This window comes from Parasteatoda tepidariorum, chromosome 4 (assembly GCF_982258835.1).
Source record: "Parasteatoda tepidariorum strain Cologne lab strain chromosome 4, Ptep-v5.0, whole genome shotgun sequence".
NCBI lineage: Eukaryota > Metazoa > Arthropoda > Arachnida > Araneae > Theridiidae > Parasteatoda > Parasteatoda tepidariorum.
In genome coordinates, this window is record NC_141758.1 from 104138398 (window position 1) to 104153320 (window position 14923).

Sequence of the window (14923 nt, forward strand, 5' to 3'; positions counted from 1 at the left end):
CTCACACCTACGACACGCGCAACAGTTCTTGTGCTTGACTCGGGTCTATCAATGTTCAAGATGCTTTCTTCCAGCCTTGGAGTGCGTACAGCTCATAATCGACCAGCGTCATGTCTGTTGACGTCGAACGCACCTGTTTCACAAAGTTGATGATGTAACCGTTGAAAAATTCTATGATCCGGCATTCGTCGATCAGGATACTCCGCGCGATACATTCGTAACGCAGCTCTGCCGTTACCATTTGCACGGCCGTACATGTAATGCATGTCTGCTTTTCTGCATACGTAAAGTCACCCATCGTCTACGGCAGCACAATTGTGAATGGCGCTTTTCCCTACTGCGATGCATCATTTTCAACGGCGGCTAGACATCTACTGCCCTCTATCGGAAATGATACCAACCGATCACTCCATTTCTCTTTTCTTTTATTTCCCCTGTTTACGCCTCACCGCGTCACTTGCGACTATACATTCCTATACAATAAATCATTGTTACAATGTCCTGTACCTACCATTAAAGTTTGTACCATGAATTCGGGACCACCCTGTATATATATATACATATATATGCGCGCTCGCTACCGTACCTCTGGTATGCATCTTCTCGCTACCGCTCACCAACCCTGATGATTGCTTCGCAATAATTGTCTTTTCTTGGCAGAAAACAGTTTCTCTACTAAAGTTAAATTTATTCACTTAACGTACATGTACTAAAAGGAATTTTGTTTGCTTACGCTTGTGCCTCTACTTCTCACCTCTAAATATTACTATCTATTAGTATCATAATCATTTAGATCTCTTGGTAAACAGAGGTGATTCTTCGAAATAATCATTTCTTAAAATAACATTTATATTCTTATAACGTTAAATTGTTCGAACAAATTTGATGAGTTCACAACCATAATTTAATATTTTCGCTATTAATAGCAGTATTGGAAAATAACTTTTAATTAGTGATACAAAAATATTTAAAGGAAAACAACAGCTTTACGACTTTTGTTAATTTTATGCTGATGGCAGTCAAAACAATATTGAAATGAATGAGGAAAAACTGGATCCTACCTCGTGATTTTTAGGCCAATAGAAATGCACGGACAACAATGGAAAACTCTGACACCATTATTAGACATACTCAAAATAAAATAAAAATCACCACTCAGCTTTAGATGATGAGTTCAGTTGTAACATTTTAGAAAGCAGCATTATTAAAAATTATTACCTTTTCACACACATGCGTTCTTAATTTTAATAGATTGTTTTGTGCGTTACTAACCACAAGTGTTCTGTGATTGGCTATTTGTTATCATTTCACTCTCTTCTTATATTATATTATATATATATATATATATATATATATAAGTTCAAAATGAAGAATAAAACAAAGAGAAATTAAAGACATATGAAAAAAGGGGGAAATAATAAGTAAAAAAATAACAAGCAGTTAAAAAAAAAGGAAAAAAAAGAATCAAATTTTATTTAAAAAACCGGAAAAAAAGATATAATCTTTTCATCAGCTCGCACGATTATATCGGTAAAACAGAGTGCTTTCTGATATTGTATCAATAAAGCCAAAGCAAAATATATTAATAGAATAGTGTGAGGAGCACTTAAATTTTTTTTTATAAAAATTACAACAAATAAAATAGAACACAAAAAGTAAAAATAAGTAGAAATAACATATGAAAACAGAAAATAAAGTAAAATAAAAAGAAAAAACAGTAAAAATGGACTATAAAGCGAGTAGTGAAATCAGATCAACTTACATGGACGGAAATTAAACTTATGGAATGAAACTTATTGTTTTTCTTAACCTTCTTCGTGCTTTCTTGTATGTATTTATTTAATATATATATATATATATATATATATATATATATATATAAAAAACAAAGAAACTATCACATCTTAATCATTTCAGACGTTTACTGTATCAAATTATGTTGTAAAACTGTTTTTCAAAATTATTTTGTCGATTTGTTTATTTATTGCCGTAACAATTAAAAGGCATATTTTTCTACATTTATTTTAAGGGCCACCTGGAGAATGGCCCATATTCTTTCATACTGCCATCTGAGGGGCAGATCTGTTGGTCACTCTTTCAGGGGCACCATAATAGGTGGGCATCATAGGCACCATAATAACGTTGCTCCCACAGTAAAGACAGATAGTACTGAGAATAAAAGAACATTCATGCCTTGCTCGGGATTCAAACCCAGAATCTTTCTGATGCAAGGCCAATTCGCTGACCCCTACACAGGTTGGTTTGCATGCATTCTTTTTCATAAAGCATGCATTCTTTTTCATTAGTATATTTTCATTAAATTACTATAAACTAAAATTTCGAAAATGCATTTGAACCGAGAAAAAACGCCTATTTTGATTATAAAGTTATTCTACGTTACTTCTTTGAAGAAATAGTTAATGTAAAGCTTTTATACCAGTTGTTCCTTTCTTAGTGAACTAATTACGCATTTGGAACTTCTTTCATCAAATTATATAACATATTCTGAAATTACAATTATAATCCTAAAGAATGTCATAGCATTTATGCTTTCAAAACTTTTTCATTTCCCCTCATAGAACTTTCTATTATTCGTTTCGCTTAGATTGCAAAGTAATTTCATTAACTAGAATATCTACAAAGGGTAAATTAGGAAATAGTAAAAAATTGATTTCGTCCAGAACTAATCTAATTGAATAAGAACATATCTCCTTTTCATCACTTTTTTACATCAAATACATAGATAATAGAAAGGTTTAAGTTGAAGACAATGAAAATATTTATGTTCGCATTCATCAAACAAATTCAAAATAAAGCGATGGAGATAAGCAATATTTCCTAAATATGTTAATACAAAATTGAAATTAGTAATCATAAAAAATTAAAAATTATCAAAATTAGTAATCATTAAAAAGAATTCATATAAATATATGAATTGTGGAAAACAATGTTTAATGTCAATACGAGCCAAACAGCATTAAGCAACATTATCACGCAGACGAATGAAATCCTCACGCAAAGGAGTTTGCGCCAAATTATAGTGCGGCTTTGAGGAGAACCCCTCAAGACTGAAAGTCTGGTGCTGTCTGCTGCTATGATAACAAGTGAGAGCACGGTTCTAATGTGGGTGAAATGAAGGAAAGAGGTGTCGATTGGTTTACTCACGACGACCTACACTAAGAGTAAGACAAAACTATTCACCCCACACCCCTATTCGAAGTGACCTTTACTCGTAATCATAGTACCCGCCACGACGCGAGACGGTTGTCTGGAGCAGTTATCCTGAAAGCCGCACTATACTCGTAGATTTTACTTGTGTTGTATGCATTCTTTGTTTATTGGAAACTAAATATTACTTGCACTTCCACGCCAGGCAACCTTTCTTGTCTTCTCATTTCTCCTTTCTTGTCTGGCTCATTTTCGAACGGTCACCAGCTATTTAAACAACTGCTGTCAAACAACTGTTACTCATCTGGGGAAATATATTCGTGCCCTAATAATTATTTTTTAACAACGTTGTTGCTTGGAACAGTTTTTATGGGACTATCCTATCTTACTTAATGGTGAATTGGAAAGCGGAAATTTATTTCCTGAAAGTTAGAAATTATAAATACTACTCAGGGGCTATAATTTTCTGGAAAATATATATTTCACTCAGAAAAATCTATAGAATGGTATTATTGATTTTCGCAGTCTATAAGCCGTGAAGTTTGACCTCAGTAGTCTTCTTTTTGGCACTACAGCTGAGAGCAGGCCAAGGCCGTATACAACAAGTTTTTTCCCCTATCAAATGACTACTGTTTTCCATTAGTTACCTAAAATTTTTCAGATTTTTCTCAACTTCCTCAAATTAGGCGACAGGGCCCCTAGAGCTTAGGGGATAGAGCATTCTCCTTACAATGAGGTGAACCGGGTTTGAATCCCAGCGAGGGTTGGTCGATACAAATTTCGCATTCGGCTTGCACCGACAACAGAGCTGACGTGAAATATCCTCAGTAGTAGACGGATCATGGGTTAGAGTCCTCTTGCTGTCAGACTAACCGTGGAAGGATCTCTTGGCCATGTAAGGCAAATGAGGGTTAATTCCATTAAACGAGTCCTCCACGAAGGCAAAATTTCTCCCAATACTTGACCCAGCAAGTCCCTTGCCTTCTGGATTGGGTTCAAAATTACAAGGCTACGGAGTTGAAACCCCCCAAAAAAGTAGTCATAAAGGGTCGGTTGTTCAACGACGGTTATAAAATAAAAATAATAAAATCAGCTGACGAGATCCCCGCTTCCTAATGCCATCAGGCTTGTTGAAGATCTTTAGCTTTGTGGGTTTTGTTATCCTCTAATCTAAATAAGAGCCCAAGACACCTTATTCGGTTTGATTTGATGGCTTTTAGCTACATCAACTATTCTAAACTAACAAACTCTATAAAACGTCCGCTGTAAAATGGTTTGTTTGGACTTTTTTTCTCACTTTTACACAACTTTTACAATTGCTATACAGTGATGTTTTTCTGAAAATAATAAATTTTTCGAATGAAAAAAAAAGCGAACCGTTCCATTTAAATTAGAAATACAAATGTTATATAACTTTTTAACCACATTTTTCTCAAAGAGCAAAGTTGACTGGCTAATTTTAAAAATTAAATCATAATTCAATTTAAAAATCATCCAAGTGTAATAAATTTAATGAATTAAATAAAGTGCGTTTTTATTAATAATTTCCGGAAGAAAAATTTAATTAAAATGCAATTTATTTGTATTAAAAATAATTGAATAAGAAAAATACACATCGTATAATTACAAAAAGTTTAAACGATAATAATTTGATTTCATTACATAATATATAGAAAAAGAAAGTGATTAAAATAATGAACGCGTTTAGTTAAACTTGTCATGTAAGTTAATAGTAAATGTCTAATTAAAAAGAAGTTGATGTATTGCTTTGATATACGGATTTAATTATTTTGCTTGAGGTATTTATTTCAGTTTTTATTTAAACAAAGTATTAGACTTTTAAGACTGCAAATGAGTTTGATATTAATGCATTCTATTATTTTTTCAGTTCATTGAAAATGGTTAATGAATTATTTTCTATCTTTTTATTCTTACATTATCATCAAAAAAACAAAATGAGCTTTTGAAATACTTGAATCAGAAATAATTATTTTAAATGGCAAATAAAACCAAACGAAATATTGCTCGAAAAAGACTAATATTTTACGATCTCACCATTGCTTTAAATTGTTATTGTATAATGAGCATGCTTATATTTTTTGTACACAATTAAAGAAATTTCAGACTTATTGTATTGAATTAATTTTTACCTGTTATAATATAAAATATAATATAATATAATATAAATAAATATAATATAAATAAATATAAATATAAATATAAATATAAATATAAATATAAATATAAATATATATATATATATATATATATATATATATATATATATATATATATATATATATATATATATATATATATATATATATATATATATATATATATATATATATATATATATATATATAAGTGCAATTGTTGTTCTTGTTTTTCAGTAGCGCCATCTATGAGTAAGAATTCGACTTCTGCCGCATCTATATGTTACACCCGTTTTATAGAGCGGACCCATTTTTGCAACCATTCATTCATCCACAGATCGTAATTTTGACCAGAGAACGATAAATCTCCAATTCAGTAACCCCAAAGGTATAACTGACGTCATGATACAGTCTACAACGACGTAAAAATGATTTCTTTTGCACCAAAAATGCGAAATGGCCTTTTCATGAATTCAGAAGTGAGGATAATCAACACCTCTTAGAAGAAAGGACTCAGCACGGATCAATTTAGTAGTCCGACGTAACGAGCATAAACTGGGCAGTGGTGGAAAATAAGAAAGATGTCACTACGTTCTAGCTGCTGAGCTTCGCAGTTGCGATAAATACGAAAGATGTCCTTACGTTTGGACTACTAAAGTATCAAATTTCCTGTTTATAGTAACCCGTGCTGAGGCCTTCTCTCTTCTAGGAAGTATTGCGATAATCCGAGCGATGAGAACTTTCGGTGTGTCCCTTGGTGTCAATTAGTGGTTTAAGGTGTCCAAATGAGGAAAAAAAGGGACATAAATTGGAATCCACGGACATACTGCGCGTCCTATCCATTTCACCAAACATCTTTGAGCGTATCGAGCGTATTTACGTTACTGTAGATTCTGCAATGATGTCAATGAGCGCTTGTCCGGAAAACTATTGCTATAATAAAACAAATATTTTTTTTTGTTATTTGCAAGTTTGTACGTGTTTTGCAGTACTGATAACTCTTATTATATGCTTAGTTTTCATTTTCTCGATGCCTTTTACCATCCTCCAGAATTTGTCGGTAGAATTTTTGAAAATCTCTGCAGATTGAAATATATACTCTACTAAAATGCCTAATCTTAATATACTAAAATAACATTACCTTCATTGAAAAAAAATGAAAAATTAATCAACTAGCCTAATTACGGACTGATAACATTTCAAGAATATTTGTCATGAAAAGAGAACTGCAAGTTGTTGGCATCAATTCTCTTCGTCCACAGTTACACATAATCGGAAATTCGTGTATTTGAGTTTCAATTAATTGTAAACTACAAACGTTGAATTGCTGGGTTACTATTTGTTTGAGTTAGAACGTTTCGAAATTTGGAATGTAGTATTTATTTAAATGATTTAAACCTATAACTATTTCCATTATCTAAATGTATCGTTTTCCATAATAGACAGATTAGATTTATAGACAGATAGATAGACAGAATAGATTTCCATAATTCCTATTTATTTATTTGAGACATTTTTTAACCTCTTCAACTATTTATAACAAGGTATATGTTGTTTGATGAACAAATTGCCTCTTGAAAAAAAAAATATTTCATTAAAATATCCCAACTTTAGAGTTTTAACAAAGATTTTTTGTACTAAAAACTTAGTACTCCTAGTTCCGAATATTTTAAGACAACCACCTTTTAAATAAGCACTGTTAACCGTTTAAATAGTTTAAGTAGTATAAGCATTAGTATAATCATAGTGTATGTATAATAAGCATAGTTATATACACCGAAGAGCCATTACATTATAACCACCCTCCATCTGTAACAATGGGCTCGCCCAGGTTTTCATAGTTTCTCACCCAGGAGCAATGTTTTCATGGGGCACATTAGGACACATAATCCTCATAAAACAATTCCTGACGTCTGTAAGCTACTTGAACATAGTTGCAGACCAGGTTCACCCATTCATGGCAACAGTTTTTCCTGCGGGGGATGGTGTTTACCAACAGGATAATGCACCATGTCATAAGGGTCGAATCGTCGAGGAACATTCCAGTGACTTTCAAGTCACGTCTGGGCCCCGAAATTCACTTGATCTTAATCCAGTAGAGCATTTGTAGTCCTACTTGGAAAACCAAATTCGTGCTGCCACGCTACCCCCTCGCAATGTGAGGGAATTGCAGGACCAGTTGGTGAGTGCTTGGTACCAGATACCTCAGACAACCTATCAGCACCTTGTGGAATCAATGCCACGACGGGTGCTAGCAGTTTTGAGGGCTAAAGGTGGTCCTACATGTTATTAGCAGAGTGGTCATAATGTAATGGCTCTTCGATGTATATAATAAGCATAGTATATATATAATATATAATAAGCATAGTATAAGCATTTAAATAGTTTATTAGCCGTTGCACACTTATATTTCGTACGAAGAGTTTTTAAAGAGGATTTTAGCACATTTCACAAAAAATAAGCAGCCGTCGAGTAAGCCTACAAAACACGAAAAAACTAATAACCCTAACTCTAGTGAAACAAGTTCTAGTAAAAACACATTTATGACATAATTTTAGGAATGTTTTCCGAAATCTCATTATTTCGAGTACTGAGGGGTAAAATAGCCTCGTTTCTTCCGTCAAAAGAAGAGACAATTGTATAGATTCTTTTTCTGCTTTCGGAAACCTTCAATCGATAACTTTTCTTTTCCGTTTCACCAGCATATAAGTCACGTAAAGATATGACTCTGATATACAAGTTGAAGGCTAATTCATTTTTTTGTGTGATAATGTTACTATCATTTTGTAATACGTCAGGCTAATTGGAATAGTTTTCAGTATTTTTTAATCTGTCTTATATACTGAAAGATGAATACAATCAGCCTATGTGCCTTTTGGTTTATTAGGAAGAGGGTGAAAAATGTCTCAACCAGGCTGCATTTGTACAGGCTTATTGCGAAAATCTTTTAAAAAACCCAATTACTGTTAGTTTTCCTCTATTCTGGGTTTATTTCAAAGTGAGTAAAAGAAATCAGACTAATTTGGTAGTGATATATATGTATTATAACCTACCCGATATTTTCCAGGTTTATTACAACCATTTGCATTTTCTACAATTACAATATTTGTATTTATAATATTACAATACATTACATTACAATATATACATTACATTACAATAGATAACAAAATATATGTATTTTGGTTTATTAGGAAAAGTTCTAAAAATGCCTCAGTTAAGTTAAATTTGCTAAGGCTTATTGTAATATATCTTTTAGAAACCAATTTACGAGAAGCCTTCATTTTCTCTGGGCTTATTGCCAATTGTCTATAATTGCTAAATTGGGTAATAACTAGCTTAAAAGCATGTTTAGCTTAAATTTAGCTTAAAAGCATGGTGTATGTATATTTTTTCTTAAAAGTAATTTTAGCTTAAAAGCATGTTTTCTTAATGAATTGAGCCTAGAACGTGAGCTGATGATTAGAAAATGTTCTATTTCGTCTGGCTTATTACAAAGTGATGTCAGCAAATTAGCTTACTGAATAACATGGTTTATGTGATCGTCTTTCAGCTCTTAACCATTGTTTTTCCGCTAATCAGTTTTTGATCTTTTCAATCTCAAAGACTTTTTTTTTATTTTTCGCCTCGATTAAATATTAATTTGAAATATTTGAAATACAAGCTGTTCCGTGAAGAGCGCCCTATATCTTTATTGTATACCTTATCTTTAATACAAAATCATGACAATCTACACTTAAACGAGCAATAAATCACATTTTCTAATTATTTTACAAACTTGCTTAAATACCCAATTCATACAGTCTACTGATGTCACAATCCTAAAAAAAGCTCTTCACAAACAAAAAGGCCTTCAACACTTCACCGTCTAACTTTCAAGAAAATCATATTAACTTGGCTTTCGTATTATAGCGGTGACAAGTTGTTTTAGGTTTTACAAAAAATTAGTCGCATCTGAAACCAGAAAACATGAAACTTCATCCTATATCATTCATCGTCATTTAAACGTGAAACCTCGATACTTCATTATGCCCCGTGAGCAAAACAGGAGTTGTGCAGGATTTATCCTTCAATTCAAAGCTTCTTCTCTATGAGAGAGGAATTTCCACGTTCCCACATCACACACAACAGAAGACAACACATGGAGAGAAGCATCCATGCCCAGAGCGGGATTCGAGCCCGCAGCCATTGACTTCGCAGTTAGGCACGCTAACCGCTCGGCTACCTGGCCGGCAGTGTAGCACAATGATCAGATCATTAACCTTAAAAAACATCAGTGATGGGAACACCGAGCAATTTTATTTCAGGATCATGGTTTTGATTTTGAAAAAAAAAACATCTATGTAAATAATATCGGACAAGTATCGGAAAACTGGCCCTTACCGTGAAAAAATTGTAGGGAATATTTGGTGATCGCCATCTATATAAAACAACAGTGTTTGAAGCAGAAGTAGATCAGAGGAAAGAGAGGAGAGCTCGCTTCCCAATGAGTTCACCCAGAATGATATGAATTCTGCTGCAGGCTCGGCGGACCACATCAGTGATTGACTGATCATGGGTTAGGGTTTTCTTACCGACGTGTTAACGGCTGGTTTTCTTCTATATGTAACTCAAATGTGGGTTTGTTCTATCAGGAAGTCCTTCACGAAGGTTAGTTTGTCCCAAAGCTTGATTCATGAGTTCCATTGTTTTCTGGATTGGGTTCCAGAAAACAATGGAACTGGATTGTTGAAAATTCATAATTGTACACCCGAAAATGGGTCGCCTGCTCAATACTACAAATAAATTAAAATTAAACAACAGTGTAAGGAATATGATGCATTTCCTACTTTTTACCACCACTAAGAAAGGAATGGAACAGTCCTTACACATAAGGAGAAAGCTTGGAATTGAACAAAAAATGCTTCTTGCTTGTTGTATTGCAATCTTGTAGCCAGGTTCTCCTAATCTTAACTAAACATAAGTTAGAATATTTTTCGTAAAAAAAACATCATAAAAGGAGACCAACTCGAAAGGTTTAACTTGTTGCCAGCCCTGAAAAAACCACAACATATTTTTATTTTAAATTTTTTCAAGTCAAAAAACTCCTTTGGCTCCTTGAGAAGGTAGTTGGCGCGAACAGATACTATTATCCCCAGTAAAATAGATTTTTATTCTTTTAAAAGTCAGCGAAAGCCAGTTAAAGAATTTCTATTTTACTTTCAAACATGTTTGAAAGAGGTTTCGACATTTATACTTAGTACTTTAACTACCACTTTAAATATTGACATAGGTGTGTTTGACACTGAAATCGAAGCTCTGCAAACTATTGGGAGATGCTTAAAGGCCTTTACAAATTTCCTCAAATCGAATAAACCCGTTGATGTGAGAAATACTCCAACACAGAGAGAGAGAGAAAATTGTTCGAAACTTGTTCTATCGATTATTCTCAAATACTTTGGTCTTATTGTTAAAAGGATTTTGATCGTTTTATTTCAAAGAGAGAAAGTATCTTTTGATTTCTGAATCGTTTCGGACTCCAGTTTTAAATACAGTAAGGATATTTCTCGCTAAATGTATTTTTTTTAGATTAAATTGAAGTTAAAATATAATCAATGCATTTCGTAAAGAATTTTTTTTTGTATTCAATTTTAGAGAAAAAGACTTCGGGTAAATTCGTAAAGCAACAAATATTCAAGAGTATTAATAAATTGATATGATTTTTCAACACAATTAGATTGTACCTTTTCATCCACCAAAAATAAAATATAGCATAATAGTAAATAGAATGCATTATTCCACCAATAAAATAAAAGATCGTATTATACAGTCGAACTCGTTTATAACGAGCACAAAGGGACCGTAACATGTACTCGTTAAATCCGAGTGCTCGTAATAAACGGGTCCTTAAGACAGGCGTGCAACCAGAAGGGGGGGGGGCTTGGGAGGTCAAATGATTGAGTTTACTTAAAATTTAATTAATACTTACTTACTTTAATTACATTAATTAATTTAATTAAATACTTTTCTTAATTTAATGACAACTAACCCCCTTCCCTCGCATTTCTTTATCATTTTGAAAAAAAGATAAGACAGAAAGAAAAGTCTAGAAAGATGAGAAAAAAGATTGCAAGACAGAAAAATATTGCTCGCTAAAACCGGGTCTTGCTCGTTAAAAGCGACTTCTGTTCCATAGACTTAACATTGATCCAACCAAAAATTCTCATTTCCCTCGGTAAATCCGAGTTCTCGTTAAATCCGAGCTCGTTATAAACGAGTTCGACTGTAATAGTAAATAGAATATATTCGTTTCACCAAATCATTGAAAAATATTAACCAGTCATGTTTGGAAGCTTTGATTTATGTATGTGTTATCAGCAGTGTAAGAAATGTCAGCATTGTTTACAATGTCTGGCATTTCGAAGGTCAGGAATCTGCATCCGTTGGAAAAAAATATATGTTTATTCAGAGAAAGTACGTTTTTGTGTCTGATTTCGTAACCTAAAATATCGCTTACACTAATTAATTAGCATATTTGGGGTCACCTCCGTGAACTATTAAAATTATGTAAGTACGTAAAGATCAGATAATTAAATCAAAGATAATCAAGATGTACCGTTTTCTTGAGCGTTGTACAGTACGAAAAGTAAATAAATGAATAAATGGATCACCCTGAATAACTTTTGATTTAATGATCGAATTTTCAAGTTTCAGGATTCAATCTTAATGGTTAGAGGAGGTGTTCTCAAATATGCTACTTAATTAGTGCAAATGATGTTTTAAGTTGCAAAATCAGACACAAAAACGTAATTTTTATGAATAAACATAACTTTTTTTTGACGGATTTGGATTTATGACCGGCAAAATATAGGGGGTAGCTGCAATCTGGGAAATATGGTCATTATAGTTTGGCCAGGAGAGTGGTCCAAAGTTTGGACCCCTTAATTTTAATTTTATTTTTTGCGTATTTCGCTATTTATCGAAATTTTTTTAATTGAAATTAAAAATTTTAAGAATTGCTGCACGCAATTGTAAAATTTATTTATTCAAAGATAAATCAATGCAAAAAATAACTTTAAGTAAATACTTATTATTTTTTATTATTTTATTTTATAATAGTCGAAAAAAATTTTGAAGTATGCAAATTCTTCATATAATTTTAAAGAATGTAATTTTCCGCTGTAAAATAGACAATTTGTGCAAAATCGGTCGAATCTGAGAAATCGAATTTTAAAGACACTTCATGAAACAATAATTTTTGTGAAAGAATATTGAGAAAAAATTATCTGAGAAACTATTTATTCGATTTTCATTAGAACACGTACAGTTGAAGTTTTTAAGATATTGTGTAAAATATTAAAGACTCAATTTTTGATTCTTTATCTCTTTCTGATGTTTATTCCTTAATATATCCACACTTTTTGCAATATTATGTAAAATATTAATATCGTAATGTTTGTACCCTTTTCTTCTAATGTTTATTATTCAACTAATTTTCTATTCTGCAGTTTGATCAGATAAAAATTAAAAAAATAATAATATTGTGACATTAGGTCACAGCCTAATTTATAAATATCCTGTTTTTTTTTTCTTAATCAATAATACTAATTCTTTTTAATTTTGTAATACATTCTTTTATTTTCATCATCTTTCTTTAGCCCCTTAAGCGGTAGCGCAATTTGGACATTCTCCCCCTAAAATTCCTTACCAGCTCCTTAAAAGAGCCCCTTTATTTCGAGAAGTTTCCACCCTTTTTTTTCTGAGAATTCCACTGGTCGTCGGCGTCTTTCATCTCCGCGTGTTTGTTGTGTTTCTCAACCGTAACTTTTAACGCATAATCAATTTTTCGTCTCAACTCCTGATTTTTAGGTAATTTAACTTTAACTTGCACAACATGCACTACAACTTCAACTTTAAGTTTTTGTATCTTATAAAAAGGAAGAGCGCGAAAGAGGAGATAGCTTTCGATAATTTGATGTCATATAATTTGCTGCCCTCCGCTTAACGGAGTTTTAACACTTTTTTGCTCCCACCTCCCTAAGGTGGAGAAGCTTTTTTTTTCGAAGATGGCTTCTCTGCGCCGTCTTCATTTGATGTTGGGCTTTGTTCGCTGAAAATATCTCACCTATCGCCATGCTGTCCTTTTCATTGTCGCTGATGAATCCTTACTAAAGAATTTTCCTTTTCCTGATAAATCGGTTTTAATGCCTACTAAAGAACTCTCCTGATAAATTCTCCAGCTTTTTAAAGGATGGTCCGCTGACCAACTACCGTCAGGGATGGAAATCCCCCACAGTCATTTTAACTCCTGTTCCAGTCATCACTAGTTCCACATCCTTGGCATGAGCCATTCCTAAAATGATGTCGTGCCTCAACATGGTGATTTGTCTAGTTTGTTTTTCCTCCAATAAAACAATAGTGATTTTTTTTTTTCAAAAAAGAACTGGACTGATTCCTTTTTCACTACCCAAAAAGTTTTTGTTTGTTTCATCCTAAACTCATCTCCGATCCAGGACTGGATATCTTTTTATGCCTAAAAAGGTATGTGTTTTAAATATACTTGGTATCTTCTAGAACTGTTTTTTGAAGAAGAAGAATTACTATTTTTCTGGGTTAGCCAAACTTCGTAAAATGTACAACTAACTATGTTTCACCCGGCCATTATTTTTTAGTTTTTCTCTTTTCTAAATTGTTATTTTTTTGCAACTTTTTCATTCTTTCTATACGATACCTTCACAGGCCATCTGGTGCCGTTCCGCTTTTCGGTTGGTGTATATAGTTTTTAACTATAATTATTTTGACCAGTGATTTCAAATTACATTTTTTTACTATGAGTAATGTAAGATATTATTATTCAATGTTTAATACAATTAATTTCAAAAAATTTCTTTAAGTTTGGAGTAGGAAATGAACTGTTTATTTCAATAGTTTTTGATATAATAGCCAAAGAAACAATAATAAATTATGCAATGTAATCAAATTTTTTGAATAGACTTTATATTTTGATTGGTTAAGTAATATCTTGTTTTGGTTATTTACTAATTTGTTTCATACAATAACCAAATAGATAATTTTTTAAGTTGAGTTAATAATAATTATTTGTCATAATTGCTGTAATTGAATATTACAATTGCTTTATAATAGTAATTAAAAATAACGATTTTGATTAGGATGATTAATATAAATATTTTTGATTAAATAATAAGTAGTAATTGGATAAGATTTGGTAAATAATTTTTCATATAACAATTTAAAAATAAGATTCCTTTTATTCTATAAAATTGATGTTTACATAAATTATTTGAAAAAAAATTTTTTTTCACAGCAATTGGTTAAAATAATAATCATTACTTAATATTTGGTAAATTCTATGTGTACTAAAAAATTTTGCTTCGTATGCTTTTGAAATAGGTCATGTTTAATAATTTAATTGATTATTTTGTTGAAAGGTTATTGAATTGATTTTTAATAGGTATTGCCAATGTCTTACTCTCCTATATTGCTAAATTATTAGTGTTCTAATATATTATACTACAATTGATTGGTTTTTGAAAATGTTTGGGTATTTATTTGCACTTTGAAATAATTAATGACAATATTTTTTTCTAATGGTTGATATT